The 16,638-nt window shown below is 40.8% G+C and overlaps 1 protein-coding gene across 4 annotated transcripts in view; it reads right to left on the reverse strand.

Moving 5' to 3' along the window:
• chrm3a (cholinergic receptor, muscarinic 3a) overlaps positions 1-16,638 on the reverse strand; it is an 86,747-nt gene that overhangs the window by 67,762 nt on the left and 2,347 nt on the right. For 3 of the 4 annotated variants that reach the window (XM_086045876.1, XM_086045874.1, XM_086045873.1), the window contains exon 1: positions 1,095-1,295. The exons of the other annotated variant lie outside the window; for it this stretch is intronic. The gene's annotated coding sequence lies outside the window, so the exon portion shown is untranslated. Of the gene's footprint in view, positions 1-1,094; positions 1,296-16,638 lie in introns of those variants that run through there. 4 annotated transcript variants of the gene reach the window in all.

Genomic DNA, 16,638 nt, shown 5'->3' on the forward strand with positions numbered 1-16,638 from the left:
CTTCAAGCCGCATTAAGTACAGCTCAGTTGTATTTAACTTTGAAGTACAATACAGTGGCATTTTATCTTTTAAAACATCTAGATAAAATTTGTATTTAACTTATGTGCAGTACATTTTACTGTTATTGTTTTTTTCTCCAATGTAAGATAAGTTTTAATGTCCGAACTGTGCTCAATGATGTAAATTCATATCAAATAAACCTTTTAGTATGAAAGCCTTTGCCTTGTTTTTGATAAACACTCATTTAAACCGTATTTTATTTAATGCTGGTCATGATGGTGGCACTAGTATAGTTTGAGGTGGTGCTTGGTGTGAAAGGTTTGAGAACTACTGCTCTAAATGACAATTTAGGAAGTTTGTTGGATGAAGCAAAAATGTGATTGATATATATATATATATATATACACATACATACATATATATATATTACATACACATATATATACATACATACATATATATACATGCATATTTACATACATTATATATACATACATGTATGTATGTGTTATATATATGTATATATATATGTATATATAAATATGTTTGTATATGTGGATATATAAATATATATATATATGTATATGTGTATATTTATATATATGTATGTATATGTGTATATATATATATAAACAGAGTAATGTTGATAACCATCAAACAATCAGTTGATGTCAAACCCCCAACTAATGAATAACTGCAGCCACTGTAGTCAGGGGAAAATATTTGCATCGTGGCACATGCACGGATGCCATCGCCTCTGCTCTTCGTCATCATCATCACATACCATGCTACAAGGTAAAACAAGCCCAGGGTCACTTAAAAGGGAAGGGGGTATCATTCCGCAACAAGCGTGTGGCCATGTACGGGCATTACAAACAAACAAAGACAGCAAATCTATGGAACAATTTTCCATGTAGGGATACTTGTAGTCTTCTTGTTCTTATTACGAATAATAATAAAATAGGCTATTGGGTAACGCGTGGCATCACTAGTTGGCCAAAGTTTCACCCCCCAAAAAATCAGCATTTCGCATTCAGTCATTTTTACAACTTCATTGTACATCGCGTAACTTTTCCAATTTCTATCCACTTACCTTTCAAACATTGGCTGTTGCGCACAAAACGGGACAGGAGCGACAATCCAAATCACAATCAAGCCGGATTCAGCAGTGGAGCCGCGGTCCAAGTCCACTTGCGCGGTCCCGAAGAGGATGAGGAGGAGGCTGGGCACCTTCTGCCGAATCTCCGAGCCGCGTGTTCGGAGGCAGGCAGCGAGGAGCGAGCAGGAGCGCGCGCGGGGTGTGTGGAGACAACACTGGCAGGAGGGATGTCCAAAAAGACTCACTCACGCACGCAGGGGAGGCGCGTGGGGATTGGCCAGCGCGGTGCTGACGATTCGGCAGGTGACTCCTCCGGACGATACATTTTAATAATGTCCCCTCCGTGTCTTTTCACCGAGAACACTTTCAAGTCCCAACAAACGTCCTTTTTTGGGGGTTGGGGGGCGACTAAGAAGAAGTGATGGTATTTTAGCGCCTGCAAGAAATAGACGTACCCATTACGCGCTGGACATAACATAAGAACGCATCTCATATTTCCACGTCCTTCTATGGCTTTTACCTCAACAGTTCACAGTCGTTTGTGCTTTACTTGTACGCAGTTTTTGTTGTCATACTTTTTTTCCAATTACCCCATAATGAGTGAACTCCGCTATATAAAAAGATAAATATAAATACAGGCCTGTTATTTTTAGTATTTAATGCACTTATTTTTGCTAAAGATCTTTAAACAAACTTTGAACACTACAAACACGTTGGCACTTATATTCAGACAAGAGCAATGGATAACGAACCAATCTGTGTTTTCAGTAAACATTTTTTTCAACACTTACAAATTTATCATCTCACAATATCCTTCAATAATCATGGCCAAAGTTGTACATTATAAAATGAACCTAGATTTGTCACTTTCTGTAGGCGTGAAAAGCAGCAATCTTTTTCAACATAAAGTAGGATGTGCTGAAAGACTTTTTATTCCACTTGTCAAACTTATTCTCAAAATAAGTGTGGCCGCCATCTAGTGGTCAATACTCGAATTACACCACAAAATAAGAGTTAGAACTAAAATTCACTGTAATCCCCCAAAAATATGTGAAATAGCAGTACGGTGAGCCTGGAGAGAGGTATATAGGCTACTGATTAAAATCCATAAAAGCGACTTTTGAGTGACTTTTTTTCAGGGCGGCGTCATGTTTTGGGACCTCTAAAAACAAATATTTACTAGGTCATGTGCACATGCAAACACTGGTGAGGCCGATTAACTGGTTTTGTACAAAGAACTTATTAAAGATCAACTCAGAAAAACTTGCATTCAAAAAAATACTGAACATTTCGGTTTACTCAATTGTTTTGACACTTGCATGGGATGTAATTCAGGTCCCAAAGCCAATGTTTGAACAGATTTTTTACAAACAAATATGGCACCGGGGCTAATCCTGACAGGAATGTATGTAAGCCAATTACAGCCACTTCTTGTGCAGGGACCTGAGGAATGGAGCCTCGCAGTTTCCTGTTCAGCCTCACTGCGCGCTTCCTGTTACATGCGCACACGCACGCACACACTGCATTTCTGTGACAAAAACACACACTTGTCATAGGCATGCATGAATGGGACATCACTCTCACACTGCAATGTGTTTTCTGGACATGCAAGTTTACAGGATTACATAAAACGATGTCTGTTAGGTGAGAAAGAGGTCAGACAGACGCTGATCTGGTTAGGAATTGTTGACAGCTGCTGAAAGTAACTAATAAACAGAGCTGGGCACCTGACTCTTTTTTTTGCCAGTCCGGCCGCAACCCTCCACCCTTGACCTCGGTACCCTTGCGGCCTCGACCCCCTGCCCTTATTCATAAAAATTAGCACCCTGCGTCCTGTTCCTTGAGTGCTGCGCGCAGCTTGACTATACTCGTGGAGACAAATTGTTTTGAAACTGTTACGTTCCAAGTCGGGGGGCGTTGCTTTAAAAAGACAGCGACAACAATGGATTACGTGCCTGCTACAACCATAAATGGAACGAGGTGACAAGACGATGCATTTAATTTTATTGCGAATACGATCTGGAAGGTAGCGGCTAAAGGGGAACGTAGGTGAGTAGCTTCCTTACACACACATAGGTCCGGCCCAGGGACGGACTGCTCAGCTCTGCTAATAAAAGTAATCAGAAAAATAATTAAGTTACTTTTTCAAGGTAACTGTGGCAACACTGGCTGGTGACTTCCACGCGAGCTCTCCAGATTGCAAAACGCTGCACCCTGCCTCTCATACTATTTCATGGTTCATTTGCCGTTATTTTAGCACAACCCTAACCTGTGAAACCAAAACATTTATGTATAATAAACTTGATATTGTTGATTGTTAAACCGATTCATTCAATGTTTGTGTTTGTTAAAAGAAAAAAGGAAAAATGGTTAGAGGACCTTGAAAGAAATAATTGTAGATTAAATCGCAATATTAAGGACAAAATGCATTATTTTTATTTCATCATTTTAATTTCCAAAATGGTTCAGCAGTACTCTATGTTATTGTTAAGGGAAGTACAACCAGCAGATAAAAACTCAAATCAACAGGAGTGAGTCTGCAAGATCGATGAGAGTCAGGAAGTGCCAACGAGCGGGCGGGCGGCGGCGGCAGAAGAGGCGGACACAGTCCGATTGAGAGCAACTCACCTCCGTTCTATAAACACACTGCCTGGGTCCGAGCTCCGCGTTGGCTTTCCTGCAATTTCACACTGTCTGACTCCACCGAGAGCTGCGTGAACACACTGATAACCGAGGCGCCCGGTCTACGCTCACCTTGACGGCATCCCTCCTCCTCCTCTGCCGCCTTCGCCCGACTCGCCAATCTCCAGTGTCAACAGAATATCAGATAACCGGCAAATAAAGTGGAAACTTGCGAAGACGTTTTGGTCTGCCTGATACCTGCCACCCTCGCCCCCCCAAAAATAACGTAAAGGAGGATTTTGTCATGTTTATTTAGTAGGATTATGGGCCAAAATGGATTGTGCTGGCCAACTTCCTGCCACATGCAGTCCAAAATTTCTCAGGTTAACTCAAGACTGCTTATCCAGTTGGGAAATGTGATTTTGTCTATATGTGCATTGCGATTCACGACTACTTTTGTAAACCCCAAAAAGCTACCAAAAAACATTGACAAACCTCCAATAAACCTTTTCCACTGAAACCGAAGTCGCGCTCCTCCACAAGAAAAACTAACAAAAAAAGTGACTTGCACTCTATGTTCCATTAGTAATTTTAGTAAACTACTTTTAATGTCTTTACTTTGCTTTCCTATGACTTAAATTATGTTGTATGTTGTATTTGTAACAATGTGAAGCACATTGAGCTAGCTTGTGTAAAAGCTGTGCTTTATAAATAAAGCTGCCTTTCCTAGTCTACCTTGAATGAAACAAATCGCATCTTAAATCATGATCGCAATATTGAGGCAAAATCTCAATTAGATTTTTCAAAGTCCTTCATCCCCATTTGTTATGGACAGTGCAGTTGTATTTAACTTTTAAGTACAACCAAGTTGCATTTAATATTCCAGATGTTTGTTTTCATACATTTATTTAGGGAAAATGTTTTGTTTAGCATTAATTTTTGAGTAATCATTTACTTTAAGTTTTTTTTTTTATAAAATGTCTATATTCAAGCGCAATGTTAGCCCTTATTTTGCTGCTTTGTTAGTCAATGTATGGCCTAAGAGATCGAAGTAGTATCATATATGATGCCACACGGACAACACAAGACCTCAGTTGTCCGGTTCAAATGGAATGTTTTGCTTTTTCTTTGGTCTCTTCCTCATTTAAGGCTGAATGCTGCAAGTGAATATCTTTCCTAGAAATCGAAATAGTGTGATGAACAAATGACTTCTTCCTCAAGTGCTTTCTTTAACATACAGAAGGAGAGGGGGGGGGGGGGGGTTAACAACCCATTATCAGTAATACGTTGTTCCTGGAGTGACACATTGAAAAGCAGTTGTCTTTGATCTCAATTCATTTGTTTCTGGGAAAATAATCAGACGCTCCCCCAGAGGTGAGTTTTTTTTTTTCCCCTCTATGTGATCCGAGCGCTCCATGTGTGCTTCAAGTATGTGAATGCCAAATCATGTGTTCAATTATCCGGCCCGACCTTATTGTTGGCATTCGCTCCATCACCTTCAGCGTTTGTTCTCGCTGTGCTTCCCACCTCGTTTGCCTTGTATAGGCATCCCTTCATCCACCCCGTCCATGTGAATAAAAGGCCTAATCCTCGTACTTAATGCGTTCATATGAGTGTGGCATTTTAGCACCTTGATCAAAGACCGATGCTTTTATCTTGTGGTTGGAAGAATATACAGGCCTGGTTTGTTACACTGCCGCGTTCCAGAGATCACATTAGGTGGAGGAAGCAATTGTGTGCGCACAAAATACTAATTTGTGGCGGGACATAATTGGCAGTCACAAGCTGCGGCTCGATACTGGACGGTTGGGTAAGCAAATGGAGTGCACCTTCGCATGATTTCAAGATGGCGGCCCTCAGCGAAGGTGTCAGCGGCTACACGTTAGAAAAGCGCTCAACAACTTTTTTGAAAATGAGAGCTACTTTTTGGGTACTGATAATTGCGAAGGGCAACCAGTTTGATACACAGTCTGAAAAAAAACCCAAATTTGCTCAAATGACCTTTGTATGTTATATTCATTCATGGGAAGACCAGAGATGGCCCTACACCCGGGCTAGGGAGTGCTATAGGCTTGTCGGAAATCTGGGTCGCCCCAGTTAAGCCCCTCCAACATTTTATTTGATATTCTAAAATATTTATCATTTTCTCAGCCTCGCTTTAGTCCGGGGGAGAGAAAAAATTGTGGAGTTGTGATCAGATTAATGATTTCTCAGAATGAATTTGCTCTGACAAAAATTGGCTTTTAAAATGTGCATCGAAAGCGGTTATTAAAGTTATTCAATCCCCGGTATAGGCAAGGCACAGAAAGAAAAGTTTCTGAAGAAAACAGAATGTAGCAGAGGCTGCTGACTGCTTTGCAAGGGGCCACCATCTTAACGGAGGATGTGTTTTGATTGGCCACCTGAACTTCCGTCCTCAACTCATAGCTCAAGTAGCACGCACACGATCGGTTTTCCGCCTTGCGATGCGAAAAATATCAAAACGTTACATTTTTGTCTCTGAAAATTCACAGAAAATGACGCAATGCTGAGCAAGTGGTCTCCGATGACTTTTTCTCAGCAGTGTGCGGCAGGCTTACGCTAAAGGTAGCGGCTAAAGCTACACAACAGACGGGGGCGGAGTATGATCCCGTCTTTATTTTTAGTCCTTTTGTGAAAAGCCCGGCATGACGGGTTATTGATAAGAACAGAATAGGAAAAGACACTTACCTGAAGGACATCACAAATTGGGGGTTCCGGTGTGAGATCAAGGTATGGGAAAACCATTGGGAGGGCAATCAGCCAGTAATCGCACGGAGGCCAACATCCTGCGGCGAGAGGAGCAAGCCGCATTGCGCTGCCGAGAGCAATCACAATCAAACAGATTTGAGGATATCGGAAGCGGTCACTTTCCCCGTGTGAACGGAGAGCTGGCGTAAGATTGAAGTCCTTACGTGCACCTCTTGAAGTGAGAAAGGAACAACGGACCGGCTCTCAGAAATTAGTTGAGTCCAAACCCAAGTGAAAGAAACACATCACAGCATACATCAGTGCAGTGTGAAAAGGCACAGTTTTTAAGATTTTTAAAATCTGAACCTAATTTTTTTTAAATACAAGAGATCCCAACATAACAAGATAAAATATTCAATAGGTATAAAATGGAGGATTGGTTGGCACTAACTATTTTCTGAGCAGATTGGGAAGGGAAAAAAATGTTTCAGATTACACAGTGAGTCATGTCGGATTCAGTTGGTCCTTTAATAAGTGACGAGTGTGTTTCGAGATCTGCTCCACATCTAGAACTACCCTTAAAATAGATGAGAATAGAAAGAGAAAATATTGCTTTGACTCCATCTTTTGCCCAAGCGACAATGTTGAAGTGATGGGAGGCATTTCATTAAGTTATGCCATAGCATTTTCTAATGGGAAAGTAGTATTTTGTCACCATTTTGAGGCTTCTTTAGTTAATTAGAAAACATTTTGGGTGGGTGATTTTCACTAGTCACAGCAGGGTGGGAAAACACTATGATTCACTGAGTCAAACACAAAAATTAAATGGCTTTAATTGGTACTTTGACGGGCTGCAAAATACACACACGCACACACACCCACACAAAGTCCTTGCATTTCAGTACATTTTTTCAAAATCAAATAATCTAAGATATTTATTTTTAAGGGTAATATTCTAAAATGAAATGATGAAGTGTTTTGGATTCATAGTTTGGAATAAATTTAATGTTTCAATTATTAACCCAGGAATGTTTTTTTTATTTTTTTATTCCAGCAACTACTAAAGGATTTTTGCTATTCATGTCAGGCTTGTTGGGGGTTAAAAATAAATAAATAAATAGATAAATTTAAAAAAATTAAAAAAAAAAAAAAAAAGAACGCCCAGAAAAACTTAAGCCCTTCTGCCTTTGCTATTTCAGTCCATCAAAACATCTCTCAGCATCCAAATGCAATTTCCATCTCAGCCGATCCCATCAAACCACTTTAGAACCTCCGCAAGATGTCAAATTCCTCTTCATTAAATCCGATAAAAATCCGAGCAGCTGCACAAGCTCACTGAGGAGCACCCGGACCGCCAGGCCCGCTGCTCCGCCGGACCATCTGCCGCCAGTCAGCATGTCGGAACAAAGGCCAGATTAGCCAGAGTTTTGAATGATGATGATGATGATGATGATGATGGGAGGCATTAGCTAATTAATAAACATCAGAGGTATGGATCGCGCTTTTTCATCACAACAACCGGCTTGTAATTATCTAGTGCGTTCGCTTGGTCTGCAAGCGACGCACGGGACAATCGTGATGCTCAAAGTCAAACACGGCCACACCAAGAAATTCCCTTCGTAGCTGTGTGTGTGTGTGTGTGTGTGTGTGCATGTGTGTTTGTGTGCCTTTTAAATACACACAAACACAAGCTAAACTACACACAAACAAAACACTCAAAAACACACAAACAAATCAAAAGACACCAAATACACAAACAAACTTGAGCACAAATACATAAATTCATACACGCTGACACACAAGCACAGGCAACCACACACAAATAAGCAACAAAAAACACAAACTCACAAATATGCACACACAGTAGAAACAGACATAAACAGACAAACAAAACACGGAAACAGACCCAGACTCAAAAACAGACACCCAAACAAAAAACTCAAACACGCTACACACAAGGACAAAAAGACACTCAAACACACAGACACACCCACCCCTACTCACCCAAACACACACACACACACACACACACACACACACACACATTCACACTCACACAATATCGGGATGGACCGAAGCCTTTGTGTTTTCCTCCTCCAGGCAGAATAATTAGGGCTCGCCCAATCTGGCATGCCAGTGAGTGACTTGTGGATTTGGATCACGCCCGCCTCAATTGATCAGTGAATAAGTCGCCAAAAATGCCATTCCACTGTCATGGAAAGCTCGGCTCGGTGTCCTCTCGGGGCATGAGTGTGCGCACTTGATAAGCAGCGAGAGTGCTGCAGTGAGAAAAACAAAGCAAAAAAACATGAGGGCAACGATGGATGGCGCACACAAGGAACAATGGAGAGTTTTCAGACTTCATACGTAGTGCGTGACGGCCCAAGCAAAAATAGAAGGGTGGGAGATTCTTGGCTGAGCTTTGCCATGGACGGCTGAAGTGATTCAAAAAAAGAAAAACAAAAAAAAATTGGAGCTAGGCGGGATGAAGCCTGGGCCGCTTGCTAGTCATTCACAGGACCCATATCGACAAAAAAAAAAAAAAAAAAAACATCCTTCCAATCATTTTGGAACCAGATCTCACATTTTGCAAGTCCAACATGCTGTCTGAGGAGTTAAAATATCTCAATACAAAAACAATGAAATGGAATGTATCTTATTTTTTGGGACAAAAAGTCGCTACGCATTTTTGGAGGGGAAATTTATTTTACAAAAATGCCAGTCCGAGAACAGTGGAGTTTGGACTCATGCCGCACGGGTGCCCGTTCCTTCGCCGTGCGTTCATTCAGAAAAGACGCTCTGAGCACGCACTGCTTCACTCCGACCATTCGGAAACTCAGAGCATTGTTCAAATATGCAGTTTGGTTATTCAGAGTGCTCCCAGAAAAGAGTGCCAGAGCCCAGTGTGTCAAGTGGTCCAGATGGAAACGGTTCTAGAATGTGCTGCTGGTTGGCTTATAAAATAGTCTTGTGTTCAGAAATGTATTGGGAAACTTCTACTTCTTACTCTGGAAACGTTATTCTTTTTAGTTTAAAATGGCTTACGTTAACCAGAATCCTACGTTGCATCTGAGTATAAGTCGCGGGAACCAGCTAAATCCTGAAGAAAAACTGCAACGAATTAGGTAATAAGGAGCCGGAGTCCAGCCGCCAGCAGCCGTGGTATGCTCACGCCTGTCTGCACGCGTATACTTTTATCTCTTTGCACTTCGACAATCAGGTTAAGCGCTGATGAATTTCCTCTTTCTCCGCAGCTAGACCACATCTGGTCCTGGTTGTTAGGCTCTTATTAGCTCGGCGTGTGGGAGTAATCAGAGGCATCGCAGGCGAGCTTGCGCTGGATGAGCGCCGCATCCCCAGCGGATCACTGCGGCTTTGATGGACCCGGTCGGAGCCGGAACTTTACTCGCCGTAGAAACGCCACCCAGTACCACCCAAGCCCAAAATTGTGTCCAAACCTCGCAAAGAAAGTTACAGTTCCCTCTGTAGCACGGAAATCCAAAATAGACTTGAGACGTCCCCTCTCTCATGCGTGAGTGCCCATATTTCTTTTATTACTGACGCAACGTCAAATACTATGATTTGAAAGAGAACTACGGAGGGCACTTGACAGTGCTCGCCCCGCTGATGGAGTTTGACTCCCTCCTAACGGAGACGCCTTCATAAATTCTTAATGCTTGGATAGCTTTTGAGTCTGGCAAGCTGGCAGACGCGCAGCCCCAAAAAGGCTTACATGCTCAACGACTTCTTCCCCCTGCAAAAAAAAAAAAAAATAGTAGTCCACTATAACAATCCCACTTGGAGACTACCCAAAAAAAAAAAATTGTGTATGTTGGATTTGAGTCCCTTCCAGACATGTGCTAGGTTGTTGGCTAGCGGCTGTCACCCTTGACACATCCATGACAAACATAACCTTTGAAAACAGCTTTGAAAGGGACTTTGCAGCACCTGGTTTTGAGGGATGGTTTTGGTGGCTTTCTTTTTTGGGGTGGGGGGGAAATTTCTGTTTCCTAGTAGGAGTTCCTCAAAGCCATGAAATTTGCCGAATAATGTCTCCTTCAAACTAGGGCTGTGCAATTAATCGAAATTCAATTAAAATTGTGATTATTAGACTCCATGATTAAAGAAATTGGCATAAACGTAAAAAAACGATTCATATTCATTTATATCCAATGTTGACAATGTTTGTTTACAAAAGGAAATCATACTTGAATTCATATGCACCTTTTTTTATTTTATTTTATAGCAAATTTTATCAATTTTATTTGGTCCAAAAGGAATTTACTTACATTTATTTGTCTTTATATTTTTTATGTTTAAACATTTCCTTGTTTTGTACCCAAAAATAAATTATCGTTTGAATAATCGTGATTTCAATTATTGCCAAAATAATCATGATTACTATTTTTTTCCATAATCAAGCAGCGCTACTTCAAACTAAAATGGCTGATTTCTCCTACAATAATAGGCATGGCTTTTGGAAACTTTTTGGTAGGTCCTGTTATGCTAAACATTGATTTTGAGTATGTTGAGGTCCCCTGAAAGGCTACGCCTACACACACAGGCTGAGATTTGCCCCTAGAAAAATGTAGTAGAAAATCTTTCTAAAGGTTTGGCACCACACGACCACAACTAAATAAAGTGCAGCAATAAAAGCCTGTACTTTGCCACAAAAACACGATTATTTTTGTTAGGCTTTTAATTGATGGGTTTCTCATCTTGTTTTCTTTAATTGCATTCCTTTTTAGATGCCACCCTACTGAATTCCAACAAGGAGAATCTTCCCCAAAAATGTTTGTTTATCCCAACTTATTACGTTTAAAATGTGCCTGAGCTTACTTGAGAACAACATGTTTTCTTGCCATCACCACTGAACCGTGCTTTGGAAAAAATAAAATAAAAGCCCAATTTTTTTTTTTTTTTTTAAAGGATTCTAAATTAATCAACTGGCGTCTCGAGCAAACAAACATGCCACAAACAGACCCGGGTGCTATGTTTGTGTTCCTTATTAAGAGGACAAAGAGATATGATGCACTCACTCCAATTTGGGATGTGCGAGCGACCCAATTAATGCAACGTCGGGTGCTTGGCATTCTCATCTCCTCCTGTGCCAATCATCATAATGCAATCTCAGCAGACGCATTAAGCCCAATTTACTGCCAAGCATAAAGGAAGTCAAATCATGTAACGGTGCTTCAGCGTTGACACGCGGTTATCGCTGACAATATATCTATTTTTTTTTTTTTTTACTTCAAATGTTCACTTTAACTTTCTCTTGAACGTGCTATTACCTTCGCTTTAGCCAAATACACACATGCTGAAAATGAGTTGATTCTGAGCAGTACCCCCACTCCTTTGAGATCAACGATAGCAAAATTTTGCTCGTTAGATGTTTTTAAAAGATTCGTACAGATCTTTACATTGTGGTGTGGGGTGTGTTGAGTGTTTCTTACTCCCTGATGTACTTGGAAAAAAAAATCAGGCCAATAATTGTGAATGTTAAACCCGTTCAATTTTTACAATATTACAATTTTTTTTTTTTGTTTGTTTTTTTCCTTCTTGAATGCCGCAAACTACATATAAACTGCGACAAAAAAGTACAGTCTCTGAAAATGTGGTACACGCATCTATTTTGCGCATGTACCGACAATCCACCAATTATGATCAAATTCAACAAAGGCTCAAATGTTGGATGTTTAACAAAATGGAAAACTGGGGGTCTGTTTGAGGTTTCGCCGTCAACCTCCTCCATACGTAAGATAACTTCTGTTATGAATTGGTGCTGTACAAATAAAATTGAATTGACAATAAATGGAACGAAGACTGCTCTGCCTTGGCGGTCAAAATTTATCCATGATCTTGCATTCAGTCAACACCCATTTTGAATTATATTTGCATGTTAAATTTGAGAAAAAAACCCACATTTGTCTAAAACAACAATCTAAATTTGAATCCACCCGTGTTGCGGGAGTCGCCAGGTCAAAAGGATCCTCACAGTTCATCAAGATAATGAAGCCCCACTTTGACTCGATTTGGCCGCTGTGCCAAAAGGGGGAAAAAATTAGCATGTTTTAGCGGAATTAAATATGTGGAAAAAGTCAACTCTGGCAGCCAGGAGGGCAAAAGACGAGCAGCATACCAATTTGGCGGTTGGCACTCTCGAGTCTCTGCTAATCTACTGCGGCGAGGGGATTAGGAGGCAGCAATGTCCCAGCATTTGAAACCGACAGCCACGCCCGCTCGATCGGACCCGGGAGACGTGCTTGTGGTCGGCCTCGGGAGAGGGGATTGGCGAGGACTGATAGGGTCCCGCTGACTGACTTAAGCAAAAGGTTTGGTACAAAACTGCAAATGCATTCTTATCGCAACCTACGAAGGTTCTTTTAAAAGCTCAAAGTCTTACAACAAAACCAACAAACAGGAGCACATTGCACTATATTAGAAAATTGGGGAAAACGTATTTATTTTAATTTAGTTCGATTCGAAAAGTTATAAGATTGAATACATAATATTTCGGGATTTTATTTTCTATACTTTTGATGAATGATGTTTTCTTTGTGTTTTGTTGGGATTGTGTGTTGTTTGTAATTGAAAAAAAACGGCTTTGAATGACACTGAAGTTTTGAGAAAATGTATTGTATGTATGCTAATGGTGGCCAGAAAGGAAATCTCAAAGAAATTGTATTATGTTCTTTGTTTACTAATCCATTTTTATCTATATGAGCTACTAAAACAAGCAAAGTGTGCTCTGATTGATCAACCTCAGAACTTATTGGGCTTAGGTATGTTTATCATTATTTTTACGACTTGGGAAAACAACATTTCGGAAACATCTTTTGTTAGCCTTTTCTTAAATTTGACTGAGAGCGTCTTTCTGAATTTTGTTGAATTATGACATGACAATTCGGCTCATTTACACAACAACCTAACCACCCCCACACCTTTTTTACTTTGACTATCACTTGCAGGCTAGGCTTGGAGAAGATCCAGAGCCACTTTCTAGTCATGGCTGGACGACATGTTAAAGTCAAAAGGGAGGAAGAGCAGAATGAGTGTAAAGAATGAAGTCGCACTTCCACCAGTGCAAATGCTTTCTTTTCCTTCATTTCTGCAAGTAGGAGCCGCTCGCCTCTTCACAATCCCCTACCGAGATCTGACCCCGGTCATCATGGTCACGAAAGCCGTAGTCCACTTTGATTGCGCAATACAGGGGCCAGGGTAAGCCGTTGCTCATTTTCATGTGACGGGACCGCCTATCCAAAGCAGGCGCAGCTTCTGGAGGCCTCAATCGTGATGCAAAAAGGGCGCTACCATTCTTGACCTTTGGCCTATTTTGACAAAGGCATGTTGAAGAAGACAACTGGGAACTGCTATAAAAATGCATCCTTTAAGTAGATTGATTTGGATGATCGATTGGCCATTTCTTATTACACACCTACCATAAGGGTTTTATTTCCCCTGTACTGCCTCGACTGATGAAACATTATCAGACATTGTTCTGGGGTGGGTTTTTCATTACGGCTTGAAATGTAAATGTTCCCTTGACGGGTCATTGATAAACAAGGCACATAGCGTATAATCAACTTAAACCGGAATGAAGACACCAGCCTGGTGCATTACCAGCCTGCGGGCCTACATTTAATGCAAACAACCAGACATTTGAATGAAATAAAAGAGCAGCTGAGCCTCATCAAATGTAAAAAGAAAAATACATTTAAAAAAATAGGATGTGAATGGACTCCAAAGTTAAAAAAAAAAAAAAAAAAAAAAGATGGACATAGATCAGCAGGCCTGCAATACACACACACAGTCACAAGGCTAATCAGGAATTGATTGCAAGATCAACAAGGACGCAACACACACACACACACACACACACACGCACACGCACGCACGCACACACACACATCTCGAGCAAGTTGTGATGTGATGAGGCTTTTGTTATGGTGTCGACCCGAGTGGACAAAAAAAGTGAATGCACTTGATGACAAACTCATCTCTGAATGCGCTCAATCAGATGGAATGCGGCACACCCCGTCATCAGTCAAGTTGCAAATAATCAGCTGGATGGCTGAATAGAAAGTACATGATATGGAAGCAACTATTGGTCAAACATGGTCAGGAAATGACTACCACCTGAGACGCTTGGCCTATAGGAGCTCACTATCTCGTAATAGTGTATAGAAAGCCGGAACAGAAAAGGGTGGGAAAAATTAGACGTACGCAAACGTCTAAATGTGCAAAATTAAGAATTAAGATTCAGAAGCAAGTAATGGGATCCATGCCAGCCATGACTGAATGTTTTGATATTTATAGCACAGGCTGTTCCCAAAAAATGTCTGGTGGCCTCAAATTTTATCCATCCATCCATTAACCCCTTTTCCAGAGTGAAAAATGACATTGACTCGCAATGACAAGGCATTTTGTGTGCAGCCTCCATTTTCCAGGAAATTCAAATAAGTGCACCAACTGGAAAGCAGATTTGGACCAGGCGCAAAAACATTTCAAGGCAAAAGCAAAAAAGGAAAAGGTCTTTTGTGAAGCTTTTCAGAAAGCTGCGTTGTTGGAATTTTGATGAATACATCTTTGATTTTTACCAAGATATCTATTTAATTCCATTTGCCTAGGACATACTTATACAACACGCCCCCCCCCCAAAATCACCCTTAAAAAGCATTTTTTTTCCCCTCTGTACTTGTGTATAATACGGTCCCCCGATTAGCTGGTATCCTTTATTGTCAGAGTGAATAAAAGATTCAAAACATATCAATAAAGTGTAAATGCTTTTAAATCTAAGTTTAAAATATGCTTTTTCCCCCATACTTATGATTTAGGTCTTTCAAAGTAAAAAGAGTATTGTTCACGGGATTTTACAGGAAATATATCCTTTAAGAACAAAACCTCTCTTAGGCGTACCGTGCTCCTCTTTTCTAATGATGGAGGTATTTGGAGTACTCATTTTTTGACTGGCAAAAGATTTTCCGAATCACTACTATAGCTCACGAGAAAGAAAATGCTGAGACAAACGTGGACCAGCCCAGAGGATATGAAAGACAAATTAAGAATATTTATAAAGTGGATTAGAGGATTTCATTGGCAAGCGCTTATCAGATGTGCTTTCCTCGCGTCTAGTGTGAACTTTGATCCCCCTTCCGCCCTAAAGGAAAATCTTTGAGATTAGCGTCAGTCATGAGCCAAGTCTAGCTGTGACGTGTGATAACATCGGCATGATAACCTCGCCTCACTAAACAGCCCGTCTGTGACCTTGAAAAGGGGGTCGCGCATGCAGGGGACTCAAATGTACAGACGTGTTCTTACCTGAAGTCTACAAAACGTTCTGATGTCTGAAAATGTACATTTTGGGTGGGGCATTTCACATGCTGCCTCCCTTCACCGCTACACACAATCGGTACAAGCTTATCGGTTCTTCACAGGAGCTCCGTTTCAAATGTCCATTTCCCCGCAGCCCATTTTGTGCTGATGCACTGTGCCCTGTGTACAGATTTTAATGAGACACTTTGAAAAAGAGTCCAATTTTGTGAAAGGGTTGGGAGAGGCACAAATCGAAGCTCTGGACTTAACGACAAAAAGGCATTTTCAATCTGCATCAAAATATTCTTATTTTTCTCCCCTAGTCATGTTCTACTATCGTACATTATTGAGGGAACACAAATAGCTCTAAAAGAATTCATTAACAAAGTCTTTTTGCAAGATATCAGGGGTTGTTAATGTCTTCTCATCGATGCGTTTCATCAGAAAATTGCAGCATGGAGGCTAAAATGATATTCGAATTGACGGGATTAAACGGCGGTCCATTAAAATTAAGTAGTTGCCTATTTGAAATTGTCATGGCAAATTTGGGGGCCGTAATCTATTTTCAGTGTAACTGCTCATAAGCGGGCAGCACGGGGATTAATGGTTAGCCTGTCTGCCTCATTGTCCTGAGGTCTGGGTTCGATTCTTGGCACAATTTGCATGTTTTCTGCGCGCCTGCGTGGTTTTTCTCCAGATATTCTTGCTTCCTCCCACATTCCAAAAACAAGCAAGGAGAAGTGAAACTAGCTTGTTCGGCAAATTGTTTTGTCCAATAATATTTGACAGACTGAACTCAGCGTATAAAGCTGTATGGATGCTACAAGCATTTGGAATTTAAAAAAAAAAAAAAAAAAAAATAGACAAGTGTAATGGAAACAGCAAAACAGAACAA

Source organism: Filicampus tigris, chromosome 11 (assembly GCF_054856515.1).
Source record: "Filicampus tigris isolate MCC_2025a chromosome 11, RoL_Ftig_1.0, whole genome shotgun sequence".
Taxonomy (NCBI): domain Eukaryota; kingdom Metazoa; phylum Chordata; class Actinopteri; order Syngnathiformes; family Syngnathidae; genus Filicampus; species Filicampus tigris.